At 45.9% G+C, this 11800-nt stretch overlaps 1 protein-coding gene across 4 annotated transcripts in view; it reads left to right on the top strand.

The window, feature by feature from the left end:
- The first annotated feature begins 1825 nt into the window (after positions 1–1825).
- Positions 1826–11800, top strand: part of SOX5 (SRY-box 5) — a 999335-nt gene continuing 989360 nt past the window's right edge. For 2 of the 4 annotated variants that reach the window (XM_029204643.1, XM_029204639.1), the window contains exon 1: positions 2245–2383. The gene's annotated coding sequence lies outside the window, so the exon portion shown is untranslated. Of the gene's footprint in view, positions 1894–2244; positions 2384–11800 lie in introns of those variants that run through there. The other 2 variants (XM_029204642.1, XM_029204640.1) reach the window with 2 other exon arrangements.

The raw sequence follows: 11800 nt of genomic DNA, 5'->3' as shown, positions 1-11800 counted from the left end.
AAGTTGGCAAATGATTTCACTGCTTATAAATTCCAGGCCGATGATAATTTAGAGTCCCCATGAAAGCCTGGAGTTTATTTGATTGTTCTCTTAATTACTGGGCTCTATGCTATCAAATATTTGTGGAAGAGGAAGTTTTCTTTGTGGGAGTGGATAATAACTGTGCTTACACTTTGAAATTTTTGCCTTGAGTTATTAAGATTTGCATTTCTCACTTTTGTTCTAAGGAAAGGTGTTTAGCCATTTTTAGAAAGCAGGTACCAAATAATCAATCGTCAAACACCCCAGAAAGTTTCTGCCCTAGACAAGTGCAAAAACCTCAGGTATTAGCAATCCACCTCCAGAGACAAATCTACAAAGGGTGGAAAGGGGGAGAAAGGATGTATCACTTTTCTCGGTGAATATATTGTGATGGGTATGTGTTGCGTGCTTTAAGGAACTCTTATTTGCTTGCTAGCTGCCGTTTAGAAATCAGCTAGAAAAAGTCTGCGAGAGATCGCAGACAGGCAAGCCCTAAGCCTCCCTCCCATGCTCCTTCAGTGCCCTGCTCTTGCAGGAGCGTGAAGAATAAACAGACTGGCCATTGATCTCCGGGTGGTGTTGTTGCACTCTGGGAAATGCTGGGGGTTCCGAGGGACGTGGCTCAGTCAATGGATGCGCGCCTGAAAAAAATCGCCCAGAAGAGGAGAGAGAACATGCAAATCAGCCTCAAGCTAGAGAAGAGGAAGGGAACAGCGAGAAAAAGAAACGTGTTGCTCGTATTGTGTCTTAGTCCTTTTCTCCGCCACCCTCCTCCAGACCCGCTGCCTCCCTCGAGACACCTCCCTCCCTGTCCCTTTCTGGACACCAAATCTGGGAAGATCTGTCAGGATTCCCCCGCTCCACCCTAGTTTTGAGATTTAATACGATTCCCCTCCCCCCTCCCACCACCCCGCCCCGGGGCAAACCGGCAGCTGTTTTAAGTCAATGAAAGTAAGATTGGTAGAGAGAAGCGCTGGAGCAGCCCGGGAGCTGTCAGTGCACACACAAATCAGCCCCACAGCTTCTGCTCGGGGCACCACTTACGGAGTTTCCTCCGATGGTGATGCAACTCCGAGGGGCTCGCTCTCGCCTTCCTGCGCCGACTCCACTGTCGCAGACGAAGGAGTCGAAGCCCAGCGCCGAGCCTTTTTAGACCCCTGAACATCATTCCCCGGTTCTTGGGCACTGGGATTTCGGGCTTCACACACACACAAAACAAAACCAGTTCAACCGCCCGGGAGGCAGAGATGAGAGCGTCTCAAAACTTTTCTCCCCCCCTCCCCCCTCCGCCAAGGAGTAGGTGGGTGCAAAGTGCCGGCGGCGGGGACCCGCGGGCGCAGAGCCGCTCTCGGGGAGGCACTGGTCGCTTTAAAAACCCAACCTCTCGCCGCTCCAGCCTTGGCGCTGGGCGGACGGCGGCTCGCCTCTCCCGGAAGGTTCCGCGGACACCCGCAGACCTCCACGCGCGCCCTCCGTGCCGGCTTTACCGCGTGCAAACGGGGGTGGGGGGCGCGAAGGGGCCCAGGTAATGGTTACAGGACAGCGGGTGAGGTTCCAGCGCAGGGAAGAAGTTGACAAAGGGGACTTGACCAAACATGAAGGCGTATTTACAAACGCGAGCTCCACCGAGATCTGGAGAGATTCCCCTTCTCCCTGCCTCCTTCCCCTTCTGCCATTTCATTTTATCGCTCTTTTAAGTGGAGGGCAGATTGTTTTGTTGTGTATTGTTTTGAAACATTCCTGCATGGTGTGGGTCATCGCCGCGTTATTTACCATCTAGTTTACCCTGCAGCAGCCGGGGAAGCAAACTCTGGGGCTCCTTCCCTTCGGATGGACAGAGAGGGCGGCCGGGCGACGAGCGGCAGGAAGGAGGTCAGGGTGGGTTTGCGGGAGCCCGGGGGCGACCTGGAGGGAGCGCGAGCCCCCGGCACCGCCCCCCGGCGCCCGCCCCCGCCCCCGCCGCACCCCCCGGGGCGGGCGCCGGCCGCGCTGACCCGCTGCGGGTGCGCTGCCCTCGCTTCCCCCATTGTTCCGACTGTCTTTTTGCCTTTTGTTATTTGCACTCGCATTGTGTTGTTTGTCTCTGAAGCCGCCTCATGACCAGCAAAGGGATTTCACCTCGTCCTTGAGAGCTACACGGGGAGCGCGAGCGAGAGAGCGAGCGAGAGGCAGGGGGAGAGGGACGCGCGCGCGCGCGCACACACACACACACACAGATACACACACAGAGACACACACACACACACAGAGTGAAAAAGGCGAGCCACCAAACCCATCTCCAGTCTCCTCCCGGGGGCCCCCAGCCCGCCACTGTGCCACTTTGCATCCCGCGCCTGAGGAGACGTTGAGGAGAGCCGGTAAGGTGCGTGAATCGCAGCGTTTTAACTTTGTTGTCGGTCCCGACGTGGTGGTGGGCAGCCCTCCAAGGCGCCGAGCTCCCCTCTGCCGCTCGCCGTGCCCGCCGCTCCGCACTCGTTCGCGGCTCCAGCTGGAGAGCCGGCGGAGGAGGGCGGGGGCCGCCGCCGGAGTTTTCCTCAAGTACAGAGGGAGGGGGACGGGGTGGGGGCGAGGGGAGGCGGGAGGCGGCTCGAGGCTGGCAGCCGCTCCGTCCCCCTCGCGGGGCGGCCGTCCGCGGGGTCCCCGGCGTGCGGGCTTGGACCCAGTTCAGGAAATGCGATAACTTTATATTTTGCTTGGGGAGCCTGCGTGCTGTTGCCGGTATTGTTTTGCAAGTGGTGGCGGTGGAGGTGGTGATGAGCCAGGAGGGCAGGAGCGCAGGGAAAATCCTAGGCTCGCCCGTGCATCTCGGCCGGCGCCAAACGGCAGCCCCTCAAAGTTGGCCGGAGGGCCTGAACCTTCCCAGGACAGAAGCGCGACCCCCGGCCCACCCCACAACCTGAGCGCTCCCCCCTGTTCGTCTTTTTGTTTCGCTTTCTGCCATCCCTGTCCCCAGAAGTACCCCCCTCCTCCCCCGTCCCCCCGGCGCGGAATTTCGGAAACGAGTCTCATCCTTCAGGATTCTAGGGATTTCAGACACCGGAAGCTTTAATTTTTAATTGCAACTACTTTTCCCCCCCTCACCCCACTCCGTGTACCAAGTGGAGACCGCTCACGTGTTGTGTCACTTTAAGCGCGGGTTTGGGAAATCTCGCTTGCACTTTTGGGCTACAGTAATAAGCCAGGAAAAGAGGTTATACGAGTTGAAATCAAATTGGATTTGGAAATGTTTGCGTTTGATAGCAGCAGTTTGTTGAGTATTGGTCTGCTGGCATCGGATGTACACGAAGCACTGTTTACATATTTTGAGTCATTTTCCTTCAACGTTACAAAGCAAATCTATTAATAAATAGATTGACCCTGGTGAATATCTAAAGACTTTGGCCCCTGACCAAATGCAGAGTGTGGTGAATGTGAATCCATTTTGATGTCTTCCTTTCTCAATTAAAGGGGTCAAACTGAGGCATTCTTTGAATATTGCAGAATGATATTCTCAGTGTCCACAGCCCAGGCACTCTGGGTGGCAGTCAGCAGTACTTCTTGAGAAAAGTTTAGGGATTTGTTCTCACCCCGTTGGGAATCCTCACAATATCCAGATATCCAAAGGAGTTTGTCAGGAAAGGCATGAGCCGATTTCCCCAGAGACTGCCTTTAGGCCCAGCACAGTTCTTTAGTCAAAGGCAAGACCAAGGGAGATCTGTGGGATTTTGGGTAATAAGTGTGGGAATCTGCAAAGGGACTAGACAGAGTGATTTGTTTCCTTGCTGTTCATAAATAATGGCCCCTAGTATCCTTAAAAAAAACCCTCCCCACAAACGAAACAGGCCAATCCAGTAGGCGCGTGGGAGATTTGTAGGCAATGGACGTTTCAATCAGAAAAACCAGAGCAGTTTTTGATCAGGATGACAAGGAGTGAGGCTCGATTGCCAAACGTGATTAGGTTAAGGGCCAGATGGTTTTAGAGTATACGGAAATGTTTTTTAAGTTTGACTTTTATAGCATTTAGAAGGAGGACGATTTCTTAGAGTCTTTACAGAGCTGATAAATTTTGATCTAATTTTGAAGGAATTCAGCTGTACGTGAACTGCTATTAGCTCTGATAGGGAAGGAATCTGGTTTCAAATGCAGATACATGGGACAGAGTTTCTGGGGGTGCTTCTTCCTGATTTAAATATAGCTCTGAGGCTGAAGCCTAGATAAATTCAGCCACAGTGATTTAAAATCGTAAGTACTTACACTGAAAGTTCTCTTAGGCATTGTGTAAAGTTCTCCTGCAGATTACGTCATCAACTGTTTATTCCTCAGAAGTATACAAGATAAAAATCATAAGCATCACTTAAAACTGAGGCAACACAGCATCAGTTAAATCCTTACACTGGTAGAGATTGCTTTTGTTTGCCTAAAAGGTAGATCTTTCATCACATGAGTTGTTTAAAAACATTTAATTGTGGGCGTGGGAAGGCATGTGCATAATTATTTAGTTATATGTGTTAATTATATAGTAGCATACTTGCTTGAAATTCTTTCTTTTTTGTCCTTTCTTTCCAGTGGTCTTCTAACAACCTTGTACGTGAAGAAATAACAGAGTTTTTGTTTGCCTGGGGGTTTTAAAAAAAATCTCTTTTTGTAGCCTTTTTGAATGGGCAATAATGAATCAATCTGATATAGACTTGCAAGAGTACTCTTAATACAGGAGAAAAGAACTTCAACTCTTAATACGGAAACCCTATATAGTTTTCTTGTTGAGATTAAGCAGTTCTGGTTGAATGCCATACAGGATTCAAAACTCTCAAACTTACTTGGTAAATAACTAGGCATTTGAGATCCAGTGGTTATTTCAAGTTAACTTAGTTCTATACATGTAAATGCACATCCTGTTTAGACTGACACATGGTTTTGTAAAAGAAAAAAAATGAATATACGCTTATAAAGATGTTATCTGTGGAGAATATGGAGTAAACAGTAAATAAGAAGAGTGAAATTTATGCTCAGGTATGGCTTCTTCCTTTTTTTTTTTTGTCCTTTTTGAGCGTAAAGCACAAGCTGTCGGGAGAGTTTAAAATTGCATTTTCCAAAGAATTTGAATGCTTAGAGAATTTTTTCTCTTCTAAAGCAAATGAAAAATATAATGATAAAAGAATATACCGTCTCCTTGTAAAAGCTCTATCCTTTATTGAGTGATAGACAGTCATTGTTTTCAAGGTATGTCTAGATTATATAAAAAATGTAATATGCAGGGCAGGATAAAACTTGTTTTTATTAGTCTAAAATACACTGGATTTCAAATAACTTAAGAGTTCTAATGTTGAACACTATTTAGATTTCCAGCAGGTAGCATTGTTGGATATGATTGATTGGCGTAACCTGGATGATTCACCCAATATCTGATCACCCCTAGTGGTAGAGAATGCTATAATTAGAGTTTTGAGAGTAACCTGGAAAACTTATTGTCTAGGCCTGAAGTCAGTGCATTCCCTCACATACTCGTCACAATTTTTAGCCTGAGAAATGTAGATTTATTTTAAAGGCAAAGAGAGTGCTTGGCTGTTTCAAATAAACTATCCCCTGAGCTTAGAGTTGTAGATAGTTAATAAAATAAAAGTCCAGTTTTGTTCCAAACATTGTTTTAAAACACCCATTTGTAAATTGTCTACATTTGGTTTTCATATGTTAATGATTTGGGATCTGAAGCTTCTTTCAGAAAGGCATTTTGGTTTATCTTAAAAAACACCATGCAAAACTGTCTAAACAACTCTGTAAATAAACTGTTCCAAATGCCTCAATTTGATGAATGAATTAAAGAATTATAGTTCTTAATCCAATTATGATCAGTCTTGTTATTCCATTTCCCATTTGAGGGTGCTTAGGGAGTGGGGATGGCAAATGATTCTCAAATGTGAGTGGAATCTTTGTTGTTTATTTTCCGTGTGTGATATAACTTAAATCACTCATACCTAACATTTAGGAGAAGGATTTTAGATGAAGAGATGCAATTTAACAGTCTTCGGTTAAACCAACAGTTCATTTGCATGTAAAGTTGCTCTTAATGGAAGAGTAAAATGAAGTTTTTAAGACTGCGAAGCAAGGATCTAACCTTTTGCTTAAAAATAATGAATTTTTATATTTAAAGGGGCAGAAATGGAGCGCTTAAAGGCTCAGTAGCAGGGCGGACATTCAGGCACTTTTAGTCACTTTCAGCTGGGCCATACTGGGACGTTTCCATGGGACTTCTTAATAAACTTTGCTGTATTCAGTGTTCTTGTTTTAAAAGAAAGGGGAATATGCTTTTTTGGGTTGTTTCCTCCAGACCCCTGCCCCTTTAGCGGCCTATATGGGTGCTCTTGAATGCTTTCCTGATCTGGGGCCTAAACTTTAGGATGGGCCCTTGATTACCTCCCAGTTTGCTTTAATGGACTCTTCTGAATTTCTGCCCCATTTGCCCAAGTTAACCTCTGGCTCATAAGCCAATGGATTCAAAGGTGATAATAGCTTATTATGTGTTAATTCTCTAACTAAAAGTTGTTATTATTATTGCAGTTTATCCTGACCATCTAATTCCTTAGAGAAAGACGTGGAGTATCATGTGAAGCTGCCAGGAAGAAATACTTGTAAACATAAGGAGTTTTTGTTGTACCTCTCAAAGCATACCTTACAGGAAAGTCGTTACTCTGCTTATGAGTAAGGATGACATTCAGTGGGGGCAGTGTATCGATGGAATTAGGGGAAAAATGAATACATTTAAAGAATACATGAAATAACCACTCTTTAAAAGTTGAGTCTTTAAAAAAAACACCGAGAAAAAAAATGCGTCTCCAGGAAGTGGCAGTGGTGGTGATGGTGTTGGTATTGAATTCTACAGATAGACGTCCATTCATTCTTTATTGCTGAAAGTTCATTATAAGTTAAAAAAAAAACCCTACCTGATTATATCTTTGAGGCCCAATGACTTGTCATTCAATTACTTCGTGATTCTGTGCTACCCCATCTCCAAAGGGGACAGGTAGTGCAGCAGTCAAAGGGATGACCTCTACCTGGCATTCCCTGGAAGCTGAGGCACTGCCTTGTCACTGCAGCAGCAGTTCAAGTCTGGGAGCTAGGGAATTCAGGAGGGACCCAGGATGCAAAAGAAGCCAGCCCACTAGCGTTTGGAGTTTTTCAGTTTAGGTCTATTTATAATTCTTCCAAGACTTCACTTGGAGTTCTGAACATTTAGTGCTCTGCCCCTTTTCTTAACCTCTGAAGCTCGGGTTTATAATCCTTTTCTTGTAGGGATATTGCGCGGATTACAGTAGGTATTGTATATCAGATTCCTAGCATAGGGTCTCTCATGAACGAGGTGCTTGGTAAATGTTAGCTACACTCTCCTCTCCCTTCAATCAAGTCTAGATTTTGATCATTTATAATGTTCAAAGCTTCATTTTGTACTTGCTTTGAACTTGTTTGAATCCGAGAAGAAAAATATATCACTTTCTTGAGGCTGAGATCAACACTTTAAAATGGTGATTCAGTTAACGTCTATACATGATCTCTGACAATGTGGTTTTATTAAGATGCTGTGTTTGGTGCAAGTGTGAATTCTATCTTTTATTCATATAAATGTTCCTTCCGTGAAAGGAGCAAAAACTTTAGGACCTAACTATAGATCTCTCTGCTTGTTATAATTTTTGATTTCTTGTTACAGATATAAACTAGTGAAAATTTATTGTGATGTTATCCATTGAGAGTCATGTACCACTGGGTTATGTTAAGTTTAGCCCATGTGGATAGAGAGAAATTCCACTTGGAAAAAGAGATAAGTCTGACTTTGCAATGTTTTGCCCTAAAGAGTTAACAGTTCCTTCATCGGGAATCTCATAGGTTTGTTTGTTTAAATTGGGTTCAAGGAGAAAGGTACAATCAGTGTACCATTGTCTATTTGAAGAGATGATGTACAGTAACATGGAAAACTTAGTGCTTGTTTTCTTCTCGCAATGATTCAGAGAATTTCTCTGTAAGTACAACTGACCAAAGATAAAGAAAAGGCTAAGAGAAGAAAAAAATGCAAATAAATGACTTGGTTATTGCATTAATTTGGGCCCATGAAGAAGCAGACCCCAAGATGGGATTAGACATGTAAGACGTTTTTGCGGGGAGGGCATGGGAGAAGACTGGGAGAGCCTTTTAGCCATGACCCAGGTTTGACACTTATGTAAGGAGGAAGGGAAGGAAAGAGGATTGAGTAGAAAGAACTTGACTGTAGTGCAGTCCGAGAAGGGTTTGGCTAGGGAGCCGGGAGTCAGCCATTGGAGGAACCCTCTGTCTCAGTGGAATGGCCTGCATTCATAGCCCCCACTGTGCTCAGTCCTTGGCTAGGAGCAGCTCCCTGGAAGCAGGGCCTTGGAGCACAAATGATACTGGAGACAGAGAGGGGCAGCCGGTGGGACACTGAGTCCATTATATTCTGGCCACAGGAGATGTGACTGGTGTAGTTGTGGTTTGGAAGTATAGCCCTGAGCACTCGCTCTGGTTGGGTGGACCTGCCACTAAAAAAAAGACCTGGCATTTCTTTGAGTTCTGATGCTTTATTTTCCTCCATTGTAAAATGAGAATAATGATTGTTGTCACCTCACAGAGTGCTAGTCAAGATTAAATGAGGTTATATGAGATTATATATAAATACATAGTACCACGCATGGTACAGGTGAAATGCTCAACATATATTTCTCTCTTTTTAATGTACTCATAAAATGCAATTGAGAGGTATAGGTGAATCGTATCAGGTGATGGTAAGTATATTTAAACGGTAGGTAGTTCATGTAATTAGAAGGTGTTGTTTATGCAAGCAGACATCCTTAATGCCTTTTCAGAATAGCTCACTTCAGTTCTCATGCTTCAGCCCTTATTTTTATGAGGCTGTAAACAGTGCAACAGATAGACCAACTGACCTTGACCATCTTCTGGTAATTTGCCCTAAAGCGTGAGGTAGACAGAACAGTCTCTTCATTTCCTTACCCCTCTAGGCTTCCTATTCAGTTGAGGAGCAGCTTGCACTGTAAGTCTGCATTTTATCTTGAGCCTCAAACACCTTGCGAGTCTTTGCTCCCCTGTGTTACTGTTCCTAAACCAACTTGCCGCGCGCGGCACAAAGCACTGAACTCAAGTGGCCCTCAGCGCGAGCTCCTGCTGTGATGAGTCACAGAGCCACCAGCACTTTGTTGCGTTAGATTTGATCACTGCCATGAGCAGTCCTTCGATTGTCAGCTAAGAGACCCTTCAGGGAGTTGTCCCTTAATAGAAAGTCTCTTTTCTTCCCTCCTGTTGTAACTTTAAATTAAAAGAAACTGTAGAGGAGCTGGTGGCCTTGCAGCAGTTCATTCTTCTACCTACTGGGAGAACAACATCTGAGAAAAGACGTTATTGGACTGAGAATTGAGTTGTTGCTATTTTTGGGGGGCCAGTGTCGGGGGAGGGGCGGCAGCGGGGGAGGACGAGGCTCTCGGTAATGTCGTGGCAGGACGGCTGGCGGGGTGCCGATCCTTCTGTGCCTGCTGGGGAGCATTTGGGGGATGGAAGACATTGACTTAGCATGTTGGGATACATGAGACCACTGGTATTTTGCCCCTGATTTTTAGGTGGTTCTGTGTATGGTACTGTGGGAAACTGGCACCGGGACAGCTTCAGAATCCACGGAGGATGGGAGGCAGGAAGAGAGAGCTAATTTTTGACACATTCCTCAGACAAGTGCCCCCTCTAGGGAATCTGTGCCCAGGATAAGGACTGCTTACTGTGAGGCTTTTGGCATAGTTTTCCCCAAATAGCGAGTGCTGGTTGCTTCAATGTCGCTAGTTAAAAAGGTTGACAAACTGAACATTTGGAGAGGCTCTCTGCTGAGCCAGGCGTTGTACCCTCTGCAGTTGCTGGTCCATCCCCATTCTGGGTTAGGGCCTGCCCTCAGATCGGATGCCTGCTAGGATTCCCTGGGGCACTTCACGGCTGCTGAAAGCTGAACTTGTTTGACGTGTGGTATCAGGGGCTGACTGGGGTTTGCATGTATGTTCTGGCGATGCTCGGTGTCACTGTGCAGTATTGGCAGCCTTTCACGTGTATCTGGCACAGTCAGTCTCATTACTTTACTCTTGCACTGGGAGCTGCTTTGGAACAAGTGCATACCATTTCTTATAACTCTGTCTTGACTCTCCATACTTCACTTTCTCAGCCTCATCTCCACCGTACCTTTACTACTAGCAGAATAGTAGTGCCTTTTCTACATTAAATCAGGAAGTAAAGTGACAGTTTTAATGCACATGAACCAACAACCAAACAAATCTCTAAGTCTGTAAAGAAAGTTAATGGGCTCACTATTTATTTCTAGGGACCTCCTCAGCCCCACAAACGTGCCTCCCTTCCCCTGTCACTGCTTACTGGGCTTTTCTTAACCCTTCTGTTCCCACAAGGTCTTTCTCCTTCTGGCACCATCAGCACTGTGCATTGAGTTAACTTCACCAGAGGAAGTGAGAACTGGAGAGTTCTCTAAGTACCCTGCTGCCTGGTTCGAAAGGGGTAGCCATAGGTGACAAACATTTGGAAGGTAAGCTCCTTGAGGGCATGGTGTTGTGTTTCCAGCACAATCACAGTACCTGGAACAGGGCAGCCACAGAATCAATGATTGCTGAGCCAACTTGTCTTGCCAACTGAGCTTCATTCCTATTCAAGGCAGCCCTGCATGATGGGGAGGTGGGAAAACTAACAGTGGTTGAGCCTCGACCATGTTCCAGGCACGTGCTAGGTGCTTTACATGGATAATCCCCTTTAATCCTCACAGCCCACAGATTAGGTGGCAATTATCCCCTTTTCACAGATGGCCAAACAAACTCCAGGGGGTCAGGTACTCACTCATATTCCTCAGTTAGTGAACAGGAGAATCACTGCCTGGATTTCAGTCTTTTTGACTCAACCACATGTATTCTTTCATCCTGCTGTGGCCAAGATACTGGTGTGGGGTTCCCATCCATGAAATGGGAGCACTAATGCCTGCCTACCTACCACAGGGATACTTAGGAGCAGGTGAGAAGTGGTCACTGAAAGTGATGCTTGAGCTGTAATTTCTTTTTTTTTCTTTTTTTTTTTTTTTTGCGGTACGCGGTCCTCTCACTGTTGTGGTCTCTCCCGCTGCGGAGCACAGGCTCCGGACGTGCAGGCCCAGCGGTCGTGGCTCACGGGCCCAGCGGCTCCGCGGCATGTGGGATCTTCCCAGACCGGGGCACGAACCCGTGTCCCCTGCATCGGCAGGCGGACTCTCAACCACTGCACCACCAGGGAAGCCCTTGAGCTGTAATTTCTAAAAGTCACTTACTATTATCAAGTACCCACTGATCCATTTATTAACCAAATGAGTATTTACTGAACACACAGTTAGATGTTGCTTAAGCTGTACTTAACAGGAAATATTTTCTGATTTGAATCAGAGTTTCTGACTACATAAAAACTGATATCAAAGGAATTTAATAGAACAGTGTCTCAAAGGTGATCACCCTGTCACCTCGCTGAAAACCACTTGGGATGTTTTTGAAAGTCTACCTTTCTGGCTCCCCCTCAGATGTAGGGAACCTGAACCTCTGTGGTTGAAGCCGTGTAACCCTGAATTTTTTAACAAGCATGACTGGCGATTCTTTTGCACATAAAAGTTTGAGAACCAGTGATAAAAAACCTTTTATTGATTTAGTTTGGTAGTAAGTTATATATATGGCATATGGAGATGAAGTAAGATGCTCAGAGAGTACTGGCAGGGCCAAGATAAAGCACA

The sequence above is a fragment of the Monodon monoceros genome, unplaced genomic scaffold (assembly GCF_005190385.1).
Source record: "Monodon monoceros isolate NGI ecotype Baffin Bay Population unplaced genomic scaffold, NGI_Narwhal_1 Super_Scaffold_6, whole genome shotgun sequence".
NCBI classification, from domain to species: domain Eukaryota; kingdom Metazoa; phylum Chordata; class Mammalia; order Artiodactyla; family Monodontidae; genus Monodon; species Monodon monoceros.
This window is presented reverse-complemented; position numbering and strand designations above follow the sequence as displayed.